Source organism: Photinus pyralis, unplaced genomic scaffold (assembly GCF_008802855.1).
Source record: "Photinus pyralis isolate 1611_PpyrPB1 unplaced genomic scaffold, Ppyr1.3 Ppyr1.4_LG7, whole genome shotgun sequence".
Classification (NCBI taxonomy): domain Eukaryota; kingdom Metazoa; phylum Arthropoda; class Insecta; order Coleoptera; family Lampyridae; genus Photinus; species Photinus pyralis.
Window position 1 is genome coordinate 17,087,286 of NW_022170738.1, and position 14,523 is coordinate 17,101,808.

The 14,523-nt window shown below is 36.4% G+C and overlaps 1 protein-coding gene and 1 long non-coding RNA gene across 3 annotated transcripts in view; one reads left to right on the forward strand and one right to left on the reverse strand.

The window, feature by feature from the left end:
- Nucleotides 1-14,523, reverse strand: part of LOC116176360 (cAMP-specific 3',5'-cyclic phosphodiesterase) — a 416,659-nt gene that overhangs the window by 281,487 nt on the left and 120,649 nt on the right. The gene's annotated exons all lie outside the window — the stretch shown is intronic.
- LOC116176371 lies at nt 10,785-11,088 on the forward strand. The gene is made up of 3 exons (XR_004146437.1): nt 10,785-10,818; nt 10,874-11,008; nt 11,058-11,088. It is a non-coding gene; the product is annotated as an uncharacterized LOC116176371 (long non-coding RNA).

The following is a 14,523-nucleotide window of genomic DNA, read 5'->3' on the forward strand; positions in this document are numbered from 1 at the left end:
ATAACGCCATATTGTCCAATAATTGAAATATGCATGTACAGATTTTATTTTCCAGCATTAGTAGATACTGGCAGCGAAATTTGTGCTATTAGTGAACAGGTTTGGTCGCAGTTAGGAGATTATCATCACAAAATTGCCTCAATTTCTAGTTCGGGGATAAAAGTGTCCGGCGCGTTTAAAAGTAAACAAAGACGAGTGAAACAGCAGTCGCTTATTACTTGCCAGGTGTTAGGAAACGAATTTAATTTCGAATTTTTGTTAATCCCAGAGCTAGTATATCCTGTAATAATTGGCAATGATTTGTTAAGATCATGGTGTGCAAAGGTTGATTTGGGGGCCCAACAAGTGTTCCTAAAAATTAATGACAAATGGGTAGCCGTTCCTGAAATAAAACATAGCCATGAATTAACAAATCAGGGTTCGTTAGAAATGCGGCCTATTAAACATAAAGCCATTCAATTGTTATGCGTGGAAGAGGGGGTTAATTATGGGCCTTCCGACGAACAATTATCTGCTGTTGTAGATCAATGCAAGTTAAGCTCATCGGAAAAAATCGTGTTTAGAGAGCTGTTGGAAGAGCATCGAACGCTCTTTTCGGAAAAACCGGGTCGTACTCAGAGTTATGCTCATGAGATCCGCCTCAAGGACAAGCGCGAATTTTTTAAAAAACAATATCCGGTAGCGCTTGCTCACAGAGAAGCAATTCAAAACCAACTTAATTTGATGGTGCAATGGGGTGTTATACAACGTTGTGCAACTCCCTATATAAATCCAATTATGACTACCCTGAAGAAGGATAACTCCGTACGTGTTTGTTTGGACGCGAGACATTTAAACTCGGTGATGGAACGCGAGTACGAGACGCCGCTACCTATCGAGGAAATCGTTCGCAATATCCCTAGTTTTAAATATATGAGTACTTTTGATTTTACTCACGGCTATTGGCAAATTCCGCTTACGGAAGAATCTAAAAAATATACCGGCTTCCGGTTTGACGGTAAAACTTATGTGTTTTGCACATTACCCTTTGGGTTATCAACGAGCGTCAGTGCGTTCGTAAGGTGCCTGAATAGTGTGTTTGGGGATGATTTCCGTTCGTTTTTAGTTTTGTATGTGGACGACGGGTTGGTTACGTCACAAAGTTTTGATGAACACATCGCTCATTTAGACAAAGTTTTTTCGCGTCTGAGAGAAGCAAATTTTACTTTACGATTAAACAAATGTTCATTTTTTCGACCTAGGGTATATACTAAACTGTACGGGAATAAAGCCTGACCCAAATAGAGTACAAGCGGTGATCGATTACGCAGTCCCACGCAATGTAAAAGAAATTCAAAAATTTCTAGGGCTAGTCAATTACGACAGAGCATTTTGTCCGGAGCTATCCTCAGCGGCCGCGCCGTTGAACAAATTGTGTAGAAAAAACGTAGCATGGCAATGGACGGCGACCGAGCAAAATGCGTTGGAGTCATTGAAGGAAAAAATACGTAAAGCGACTTTACTTTATCATCCGCGAGAGAATTTACCTTTTGGTCTTTCCACCGATGCATCGGATATCGGATTAGGAGCTCAACTTTTTCAAACCGTTAATGGGGAACGTCACGTAGTAGCATGGGCTAGTAGAATGTTGCATGAGAGGGAAACGCGATATACTACCTATGAAAGGGAACTTTTAGCGTTAGTTTGGGCGCTCGGTAAATTTCGTATATATTTATTGGGAAAGCAATTCACCGTTTTTACTGATAATTCGTCACTAACTTATATTAAAACTTGTAGGTTATTGTCGGCGCGAATTGCGCGATACGCGTTGGCCATTCAGGAATATGATTTTACAATAGAACATATTCCGGGATCCAAAAATGTGGTAGCGGATGCCCTTTCGCGTTATGCAGCGGTTAGACCCCCATCACCTAGTGATCGGTTGTTTAAAATTTTACCATTACTAAGGTTATCGGACGAGCTAACTAAATCTTTAAAGACCATAACCCAAGCTCAAGCTGCAGATAAAAAACTTGGAGACATAATGAAAAATTTTGACCGCGATCCAAAACTGCAGCAAAGATTTATTATATACAATAATGCACTGTACATTCGAAAAAATAATGAGGAATATTACTTACTATGTGTACCAAATTCGTTAACGTTCCAATTCGTGAGGGATTACCATGAAAGATTAGGTCATTTCGGAGCCTACAAAACGTGGAGGGCGCTTAAAAGTGAATTATGGTGGAATAACATGTCGCGGGATGTCAAGCGGTACATCCAAGGTTGTGAAATTTGTCAGAAGACCAAACATTGCGTAATGTCTAACCCACCGTTAAGACCGATTGTTCCCAAAACAAAAGGAGAACTAGTGGCTTTAGATTTATATGGCCCTTTACCCACGAGTAGGGGTGGGGTTACTTTTATTTTGGTTTTGTTAGACGTATTCACAAAATATGTAAAATTTTACGCGCTAAAGAAAGCCACCACACGGTCATGTTTAAATAGAATAATTAAGAGTTACTTTGTAGACATTAACATTCCTAAAAATATACTAAGCGACCACGGCACACAGTTTAAATCACCGAAATGGAAGGAATCGTTAGAGTCATTTAATATAAAGGTAAAATTTTCGTCAGTACGCCATCCCCAATCCAATCCGTCAGAACGGATTATGAAGGAGTTAGGCCGGATGTGTCGAGCGTATTGCGCCGACCAACATACACGTTGGGCGTACGAATTGGCAAATTTTGAAAATTTATTAAATTCCGTCATACACGAAACCACGGGATTTTCTCCAATTGAGTTGCAATTTGGAAGCGATAGAGCAAAGTTACTTCCTAAAAACAAGCAAGGTCCAGTAAATGAGAAAATTACCGTAGAGCGTAAAATTGTTTTAGCGCGAGAGTCGATGGAGAGTAAGGCGGCTCGTAGAGCAGTTGCTAATCCGGGATCGCATTTTCAGGAATTTGAAGAGGGAGATTACGTACTGTTGCGAGCGAACGTTGTCTCTTCGGCAATAAAAGCGGAAACAAAAAAATTTATGTTGTTATTCGAAGGTCCGTACAAAATAAAAAAATCGGTTAGCTATGCCACATACGTAATAGTTGATCCGGTAACTCTCGCTGAAAGGGGGACTTTTCATGCTAGCCATTTAAAAAAATTTTACAATCCTATGCAAATGCAATAGCCTTCGTCTTGTAAAATTGGGGGGCTATGATGTAGCACAATTACCGTAACCAGTCTTAACTAACAATTTCAGTGTTTTAAATTCAAATTTGGCGCCTTATTCAAGTGCTTTTCATATTTTAAAGTTGTATATCAACTTACGTATTGCGCAGGCAACGTAATGCGATTCGGCGGTATTTCCTATTTAGACTCGTAACAGCCATAAGGCCATATTTACCAGATTTTTATAATTATTAATTGAAGTGAAAAGGCTGGTGTTAGGTAAGGGTGGCGCTTGAAATTGTCTTTTGCATTTATTTGTGTATGTTAGGTTTTTGTTGGAAATTACATCTAATTGTTGTGGAGTGGAAATAAAGCATTTTGTAATCTTTGATCGTCGATACAAACCCATTCCCGAACCCAAAAGCAAATAATTTTTTTTTTTTTTTTGGGTATGTAGCCTTTTTTACGACATTCTTGTTCTTCTTCCTAATGCATTCAAGTTTAGAGTGTCTATGTTTCGAAAAGTGGTGTTATCAAAGTGTATCCACGTGTGACATGGAAGTGTCGCTTATTCGGTGTATTAGACGAGCAAAATCTAAAATTGTATTGTATAATATTCTACCTTTGTTTATAAATGAATAAAGAAAGCTGTCACATAACATTTTTCAGTATCGCCAACTAAAGAATGACGAAATATAAGCAAAATAACACCATCTTTCCACGAAATGAAGTGAACTTTTAATTAAGATTGTGGAAAATTTAAGGCTTCCTCTGCAAATTTTTTTTATTCAAAGCGCGTTATTAAGGTGTCCTCTATTCATTTTCATTAATTTCATGATCATACCTGGGGGGCTTATTAGCGTCATGTACCCCTTCCTCTAGCATAACGATACTACACAAATCAGGCTCACGATATTAATAACAGAGGAAAAGTGCTAAACGCAATAAGCTGCTTCTTTAAAATTGATTCAAGCGTCTCCGACGGTATCCTCGTTATCCTTCTCTCTCTCCTCTATCTTCGACTTCATAACCTGTAGTTCTTTTTCGGAATAGATAGGTACAAAATTCGTACTTGTAATTGGTCACAGTTTGCACGTAGACTTTGAACTTGTTACAAAAAAGGCATTAATCATTAATGTAAAATTTACTCCAAAGCCCCACAATGTGTTACCTCGGCTGTCACGCTACATAACGTAATATTTAATTCCCTTTTGGGAGAAAGTAAAGTGGTTTTTTCATATTTTTCTTCTTGTAATTTGATTAACACTTGATCAGCCATACATGTCTCGCTTTTAGTCAACTAGAAAGGGAATCTTGTATTTCTGTATATCAAAAGTCAAAACATAACCCTAATTTGAAAATAAATGCAATCGATTGTTAAATACGGCAGGGAATTTAGGTTACCAACTTAAAAATTGTGCGTTAATAGGACTCATAGGTTAATAAGAACACGAGTTAAGAACATTTAAAAATCGAAATAGGAAATGGTATATTATAGTACAGTTCTGGAAAGGTTTGATATGGAAAATATGCTATCCCAAGTCCAACTAGTAATTTATCATCGATGCGATGGGTTTTACGCCGTTAGTGTACCAAATGCAATCATATAAGAAAACCTTCATTTATTGAAAATCCATTAGTTACATTTTTTGTATCCACTCGTGGTTCAGTTGAACCTTGAATTGCGCTCCTTTTGAACAACTGCTCATTTAACCAGAGATGTACGATTGACTACTTTTTTAGTAGTGGAAGCGAGTGGAAGGCATTATTCCATCCCTAGAAAAGCGCTCTCGAAATAAATAAAAAAAATAATTGGACGCGAATTTCGCAACTGAAAACGAATTTGAATGCGAAATCGTAAGATGCGGAACGAATGATAATAACGTGTGACACTCTAATCCGAAGTTCGCAAATTGAACTGTTTGTACGTAATTCGTCCTACAAAACGCCCGATCCTTCAGACGCTCTTGTGGGAAACGGATTTGTGATTTATCTTTAAAGTGATCGCATTTGGGTTCAATCGAAATTAATCAGCGCGCTCTGGTATTTGTCACACGGACAGACGTTTCCAAAACCGTAACCTTTTTTTTCACGAAAATCAACAGGTGAATCAGATTAATTTAGTACGAGCGGTGTGCGTTTTAACTCCGCAATCATTAAATTTCGGCTACTTACCTAGTATCTAAATAGGAATTCATTAGTAAGACCTAATTGGTTTGGAAAGGAGGCTTTCGTGATTGATCTATATAATATTGTATATTTGCCATCAATCACTCTCCTTCCATTGATTTATCTACAAACTGTCACCAGAAGCAACTTGGTAATCAATAATTGAATTAATACAATCCGGCAGCGTAAGCAAAATTGATATTAAATTCATCTTGGCCGAGTAAAGGGAAAATAAATTGAAGCAAACAAGACGAGGCGAAAGAGGATATAACAGAAATCGCTTACATAGCAAGTTTCGCATTGGGTGCTTTATTTCTAAGCAACGTATTCATAGGATGATGGAGAGGGAACAATTATAAGGGTCTTTTGTAAAAGACGCGGGACGCATCACTGGCGCTTTCACACATGGTGGCAATGAAGCAGGTGAATTAGTCAATTTCTGCGTTTTCCAATTTTAACGTATTAGTCGTCAGGAAGCTAAACCCAACATTATAGTAGAACCGTGCAGTTATGGTCACGATTACAGTAAGCACTGAAAGTCACTCTTTCCTCCAAAGAGGCACATTACAACAAAAAATTCAGTTGTCACAAAATATGACTTGTAACATGTTGGCTTACCAGAAGAAAGAATACAGTATGATCATACAAAATTTACGCAAAAGTGTTAGTGTTTTAAGTTTTTGGTTCAGTGTACGGTTCTTGAATGAAAACGTGTCATTACATGTAATGTTTGTTGAGTAATATTTGAATCATAAATTTCTACATCAGCACTCACTATGAGGATTTACGATAATTCAACCGTTCTAACCGGGTTGGTAGAAATCACCATAGAAACAATTGTCCCAATAATTGTAACCATAGCAAAATCTATCAACTCATGTAAGCCAAAAATTTGAAAGTTCATTTGAATACATAGCATCAAACATACTGAATACTAATATGATTGATTTTACAACGTCCAATAACATTAATTCATTTAGGAGAACTATGAAGAAGAAGCTGTTATGTTTGCAGTCACAACAAATGTCTGTATAAGAAATATTTATTTATTTTTAAGAACATTGTATAATTATAGCACTCTAATTAATTTACACTTTTTCGACCTCTTAGGGCGAGATTGCAAACCGGCTTGCCGATATCTTGTCCCTTTAAATAGAATATTGTATTTTAGTGATTATTTTAGTTTGGAAGCTCTCTTTTTTGTTTTATATTCTATTTAATAAATCTCTATTATTATTGTCGGTGTTTCTTGTGAGAACTCAGGTCTAGCCTGGTTAACTAATCGCACGGATTAAAATCAAGTAACGATTAGTGTCTGTGTCTGTGTCTAGTGAAGTTATGTAGGGTTCTAAAGAAAAATAAAAATTAAAAAATAAAATAAATATTCGCACACTCACATTGGAAATCTAGAGATAGTATGTAATTCATACTTACCAACATAGCTATTAATGGCCACAATAGTCAACGCTATCAGGAAAGAAGAAAACAAAACAAAAATATCATTATAATTCCTGTAATTTTATTAAATAGAGTTTATTGTGTAAGTGTTTCTTTGGCTTTGCGTTTGGGTTGAATACGAGTGGGTTGTGAAACGTGGTGTGTTTATGTGAAGAAGGAGTTTTGTGTTTTTTAATTGTATTTATGGTGTTTCTATGTTCCTGAGGTCGTATTTGTGAGGTTGTTTGGGTTTTTGGTGGAGATATTGCAGTATTTTGTGAGCCTGTGGTGCTGTTAAGGTTTTTGCGCTTCGGTTGTATACGAGTGGGTTGTGACAATGTGGTGTGTTTCTGTGAAGAAGGAGTTATGTGTTTTTTAAGTGTGCTAGGGCGTATAACTTTATTGGGTGGACCTGTCTTTGTAGTGCAAGTTGCGTTACTTGTATTTGTGGTGTTTCTTTGTTCTTGAGGTTGTATTTGTGTGGTTGCTTGGGTTTTTGGTGGAGATATTACAGTATGTTGTGAGCATGTAGTTCTGTTAAGGTTTTCGCGTTTCGGTTGAATACGAGTGGGTTGTGATAACGTGGTGTGTTTATGTGAAGAAGGAGTTTTGTGTTTTTTAATTGTGCTAGGACGTGTAACTTTATTGGGTGGACCTGTCTTTGTAGTGCATGTTGCGTTACTTGTATTTATGGTGTTTCTTTGTTCTTGAGGTTGTATTTGTGTGGTTGCTTGGGTTTTTGGTGGAGATATTGCAGTATTTTGTGAGCTAGTAGTGCTGTCACGGTTTTTGCGTTTGGGTTGTATACGAGTGGGTTGTTTCTGAGAAGAAGGAGTATTGCGTTTTTTAACTGTGCTAGGACGTGTAACTTTATTCAGTGGACCTGTCTTTGTGGTACATGTTGCCTTACTTGTATTTATGGTGTTTCTTTGTTCTTGAGGTTGTATTTGTGTGGTTGCTTGGGTTTTTGGTGGAGATATTACAGTATGTTGTGAGCGTGTAGTTCTGTTAAGGTTTTCGCGTTTCGGTTGAATACGAGTGGGTTGTGATAACGTGGTGTGTTTATGTGAATGTGTTTATTATTATTATTATTATTATTATGTTAAACCGGTTGAATTATCGTAAACCCCCTTTATAACTAGCGAGTGCGTCTTACGGAACGAAGCAGGACATTTGGGTTCCGCCGTTACGGTCCTTGCCGTTTCGGTCCTGGCCATTTCGATCCCGGTCATTGCGGTCCCTGCACTAACGAACTATTTCCTCTCCTAAAACGCAGTTTAAAAATTGCATTCTCTGATTAGTCGAGAACTGAGTACTTCAAATTGGGCTTGTTCTTTGGTGGGACCTATATTTCGTGTAGTATAAAAACAGTCACAGATATCCGCCTACTGCAAGATTTATGTCTTTTTGTTTGCATGGGCTAGGTAGAAGTGAACGTATAATAGCATAATTTGTGTACTCCTCACAGGTGACCAGTTTTGCAGTGGGCGGCTACTTGCGATGCTTGACGTGACTGTTTTTATACTAAAGAGAGAAATAGTTCCTTAATGTTAAAGTTAGCAAACGTCAATGTAATTGATAATGAAATTGGAACTATTTTACACAACATGGTTTCAGAAAGAATTGCCGACAAATCTCCTCAGGAAAATACTTAGGTACATGTTTCGGCAGAGTTTTGAATAATAAAGTAGAATGAATACAAATACTAGACAATAAAATTAATTTCAATTATTCACACAAGCCAAGACAAAATAATAGTCGGTTTTGGTATAGGTAATTATACGAAACTTGTAATAATATTAATAATGTTATTAGACCAAAAATTAAAATAAACAACACCAAATGTTTTAAAAATAAATTTTATTACTTACTTGTAATATAATATGACATGGTCGATATAACAACAGTGGCACAAAAAAAAACGGCCGGGACCGAATATTCTCAAACAAAATACATCGTATTTCACGGAAAGAATGCGTCACATTCGCCTTCGTTACTTATCGCCAGTGACTAATCTTTTATGGTGCCTCGACTTCTATCAGGATTTCTAGATTCGCTACAGTGGTTGGAATCTAAACCCGGACTATTAAGTAAGCATAATTACAGGTAGCTAATCACGTACATGTGTGTTGCAGCAAACGACGTCTGATTGACGCGTTTGGTGTCAAATGAAGCGTGCTTAATTAACATGAATTTTAAGCCGTTTTCAAGTTTGTTGGAATGATATCCGAGCCATTAATGAAAAAACGTTTTTTTTCCTCGTGCCGAAATTGCCGAATTTTATAAAAGGACAACGATATTTAGAAATCTTTTTTGCTTTTACTTCGTGGTAACGTGTGCATTTAGGCTTTATCGAGGTGCTTTTATTTATCTAACACCCATACCGTATAATTTCAAGGTAGGCGTTTGACACTTTTTATTACCGTTAGGGGTCTCTTTCCTTGATTTCGATCTCCAAAAGCAATTAAATTTTTGCTTCCGTTCCCGTTTTGGTCCATTATTGTTTTGCCGTGTGCCGTAATTCTGTTTTAGATTATTCGCCGGTGACAGGCCGCCATTTACCCGTACCCTGGAGTAGTGGGTGGGTTCCGAATTTCCACAACCGGAACCGACCGTCCTTGACTAGAAGCAAGTTGTGAAAATCTCCTGGTGGCGCGCGAGGTACTTGTAAGTTCGTCGCAAGTCTGTAAATACTTTTATTTCTTACTCAGTTGTAAAAGTTGATTAACAAAACAAAACGCAAAGGGGTAAACGTCATGTTTAAACGCTACTGACTTGTAAAACTGACAGCTGACCTGTAAAAATTTTACAAGTTAGTAATCTAGTAATTTCATTGGCCAGAATTAATGCAAAGTCTCTGTTACATGGATAACATTATATTTTAGACATTTCTTCGAGATCAATTTAAGAACTAATTATTTACGTTTACTATTTTTACAAATGAGTAACAAATAAAATATTGTACATTATACGCCAGGTAATAGTTTTTACTGGCTCTAGGAGATGACAGTAAAAGAAAATCGTGGACAAACATTCCCCGATCCTAAAAATTCCGAAATAAGTGAGCATTTGCGATGGTAAGTTTAAAGTTTCCAAAATATGCAAGCATCTAAACAGTCTTTCCGAATATGCATTTATATGCATTTCGAATTCCGTAAATTCGGTTCAATCATCAAAAATAATTGTCAATTTCAGAATTTCTTAGTTAAAAGAGGTACTGAAAAAAGTGTCATACAAAAGTGTTTTTATAATAATTGTTGAATAATCGTCCACTTTCAGAATAATTATACGAGGCCAAGTAAAAAAAATTATAGTACCTAACCTCATTTTTTAAATCGAAACGGTGTATATTTTAATCTAAAAAGTATTATACTATATTATTTTTTTAAAAGTATAGGTAACATACCATGGATTATATTGAAGTGATTGAAAAGTGGTTGAAAGCAATTCAACAAAGATGAAAATATTAAAAAAATTCAAATACTGTTCAGGTGATTCAAAAAATCCGAAAAAGATATTTGATTTTTAAATTTTGTTGGCCTTTTTCTGAATCTTGTTTTAATTTTTTGGAAAATTTCTTTTTTGTGTGTTATGTTTCCGAAAAGAGAATTTTTTTAGATTACAGAAGAGTGTTTCTCCGAAGTTCGGCGTGACGTTTATACATTTTTGTACTTTTAAAGGGGCAGTATACCCAAATTTCATGTTTTCGTCTAAAGATAGATTGAAAATATCTAAGAGTAACGGTAAAATCCGCAAGTTGCTACGCCGTTTCGTTATTAAATGGTAAGGTGTCGAATGTAAAAAACGGTCGTTGTGACGTCATCCCGACAAATGGGTCGGTGGCGCGCTATAGCAATATATGGATTCGATGACGTTTGACGTGTTAATTTGAGACTGGTAGTCTGTGATCTGCATTATTTTCAAAAATGCCTAACTTTGTGTTTTCCCCTGCAATAATAATTTGAAAAATGCCAATGTTCCATTGCAAATTTTCCCCTAGAAAAGAAGGAGCCGTGTCGAAATAAAGTCTGGAAAATTAGAAAAAACCGCTGAATCATAGTATAGTCACGTCGTTTGCAGTGTCCACTTTAAAGATGATAATTTTTTTTGGAAGATACAAGAAGGAAAGGACCCTGTACCTCAGCATAAAGTTTAGAGAAGGCTAACATACTGCAATCCCTTCTTTACATCTCACAGGAAACAAAGGCCCTAATAAAGCTACAAAACGCCAGTCAACTTATCTAAGAAAGTAAGATTGTGTCTGATTGCTTATTGTGTGTAAACGATCAATTTCGTAGTGGAGAAACCAGTTCAACATCAAACATATGCCAATATCCAATCTGAGCTGGGTACAGAAATTTATTACAAATATTCAAATTTATATGAGGATATATGTTCGGATGATACTTCAGTAAGGTTTTCTTGTTTTTTTCAAAGGAAAGCGAACTAGAATATGAAAGAACTGACGCGTTTGGACTGCTTGGATCCGTGCCGCCGCACCGACGATGTCGGGATGACGTCACATGTTCTGTTTTTCAAACTTTCATCGTTAATAATTTGAAAACTACTCATCGTAGAAAACTCCGGTTTGAAATTTTGTTCTTAGATTTTCTTCTACAATTTTTTTGATTTTGGGTATACTACCCCTTTAAGTGGGTGATACTAGGCACCCAGGTCATTTACAAAGAGACCTTATATTTATTTGTAATCACATCAGCACCATCCACTCAAGCAAAACTTCTAAAAGGTAACCAACTCAAATTAAATAATAACAGATATAAAAATTAAAATGTGTCAAATACGGTTAAATTTAGGTATAGTTCATTATACATGAAATGTATACTGGATATTACGTAAAATAATCAGGTTGTTATCAACTTCCGACATGACCGGAAGTGCAGCCAACTGGAAAAATTTTAAATGAATTCCTCTTATTGATTGTTTTTGATTGATTTTTAAAAAAATTTCAGCGTCAAAACAAAAAAGCTATATTTATTGGCCGTGATAAAGTATGTGATTTCAGACCGTTTAAGCTAGAAAAAATGACAACGAAATTTGACATTTCAAGTTTTTCGGTGATATCTCAGTTATTTTCAAAGATTTTGGAATGTCCCAAAGGGGACACCTTTCTTCCTCTCTCACCGTCACAGAGATCCGAATGGTTAACCACAAATTCGAACCACCCTGTACAATAACATTTTGATTGAACCGGGCATTATTCTATGAGTGTCGGCTTTTTTAAAGGCTCCGAAATTTTCAAAAACAATTTTTCCACATATCAGCTGGTTTTCCGAATGCCTGTGCAAAACCGCCATTACGTTCACCATGCCTTCCCAAATACGTTGTGCGAATTTCACTGTGCGCTACTACCTTTCATGAATTCAACCGTCACTGGTGCTGGTTAAGGATGCCCAATCTGACGAACAGGGTACTCACCTATAACAAAAAGAAATATTGTTTAATATAATATTTATAATAATCATATTATATAATACAGTCCCTGTACTGGAGTGATGATTTGTCTTACGTAACAGAATGAAATACATACAGGAGAATCAGAAAAACTGGGTAGAAATCACCGTATTCTGGACGGGGTTTTTTAGACGCCATTTTCAAAATGACCGACACCAATTTTACTTGGTATATATATATTCTGCTGCTGTGACAGTTATACTCATTATTAAGGTGTCTAAATGTATGTTTTCAAGGGCAAGGAATCGATTACGATGGTCTATGAAGCTGCCTGAATGCTATTTATTACAGAAAAATAGTACTAAAGGTTTTACAGGAGTTCGCTTTATAGGGCTTCATTTAAACACTGTCCTACATTACTGTAATATGTATGCTGATGAATGTTAGAAACTGGAATGTTCATTTCCTAAAGTTTTTCTTACAGGTAAACTAAATCGATGAAAATGGATGATCATCAAAAGATGGGAATGTGACTGGCAACTGTTCACCAAGAATGACCAACTGTTTTATTTTACGTGAAGAAGTTATTGTCAGGCTGTAGACAGTAACAGTAGTAACATTTGTCCGGACCCCAATATTCAGAGACGGCAGTAATAATAGCATACATAGAAAATGAAATTATCTACACTCAATTAATTCCGGTCTCACATCCCCAACGTAACCACTACTCTTTATAAACCACGGGATGAATAATCTGTAGAGTGCATTTAGTTGCATAAGCATAATGTTCGCTAGATAACAAACTATAGTAATGCACGAAGGGTGTAACCCTTGTAACGGTTGTTGTCCGACCCAAACCTAAAAGTTGCAAGCACACACACAAGGGATTACTGTGTAGTGTGATATCTCTTGTACTGAACCTCATCCATATTTTTATTGTACCCTCATGTGAAACATTTTCAACCATCTTACACTTTTTACAGTAGGTATTTATGACACAGAGTTATATCCCTGTAGACAAAAAAGTGTCAATTTATTAATCCCTGGAATGTAAAACAATTACACGCACATTTGAATACCAAAATAGTATAGGACCATGTACATTGTACGTATACATTGTAAGTATCGTAGGCCTCGATACAATTCGATTCATTTTCGACATTTGTTTAGATCACCTTATCTGTATGCCGATATGCCAAATGGACGCTACCAGCTATCACGGTTGTGGTACCCACAAACATTTCATGTTTTTGTATACAATTCGTTTGCTTATCATTTGCTGACGTTCGTTTAGCCATTTTCGAAGATTGCTTAGGCCTCTTTGGATGCCACCTCAATATTCATCAGCTTCACGAAAATGGCATCAACGCTAAATTTAATTGCTTTCAACGAAAATGCACATTTGGTCCTAATAACGGGATATACTGCAAGGAAAAACAAAAGTCAAAATTTTGTTTGTAAACATCCTGTATTATATGTTGTAAAATTCTTCCGTTAGATGCCGCATGTTGTCTATATTCTTTCAAATTAAACTTCTTCTTATTTCCCTCCTTGCTTTGTGGCGTTCATTGTCCCTATAAAAGTATGATTTTGTAATTCAAAGGGGCACTTTTTCCCAGACCTGACTGGAACACGATTATCGTGTATCCTCCGCGAGTGCCGACAAGACAACTGGCTCATATAAGAGGCCGTTTTCCGAAATTCTTAGATTTCCATAGAATACCTACCTGTACCCCGTTATAAATAATTGTAGCCAATTGATCAAGACGAACCTGGCCGGGGCAGATTTACTTCACCACCAGTACCAGAGGGAACAAATAAAACACGGGGGAGATTTTATTCAACCGACAGCAGCCTCCGTTCTGGCTTTGACAGCTTTGTTAACATTTTAACACTTGGCAGTGACTCCGTTAACGCTTACCACGGGAACTGATCTTAAGTCATAATAATTATAAAATAATTTTGTTTAATTAAGCCGAATTAAGCAATTCGACATTTTATTTATCAAGTTAGAGTTGTTTGTCGTCGAGTTTGCGTGTTAAAGAAAACCAAAGAAGCTGTCAGCATTTGTGTGTGAAGATACATACGCCTTCTTTGTCGCAAACCTTTGTACGACCAGATTATTACGATCTTTGAAAAGAAAAAACTAAGTAACTTTTAGATTTTCTTATTTTATTTGTCGCACGCTTGCGTGCGGTGTAATTTGTCCCAACAAACTTGGTGAGATGTTCTTTCTTTCATGAATTTTGTTATAATTTATAATAATATAATAATAATAATAATTTTTCATTTCATGAGTGTTTAAAATCAATGTTTGTAATTGTCAATCAATTAGGTAGTTATTCGTATCCT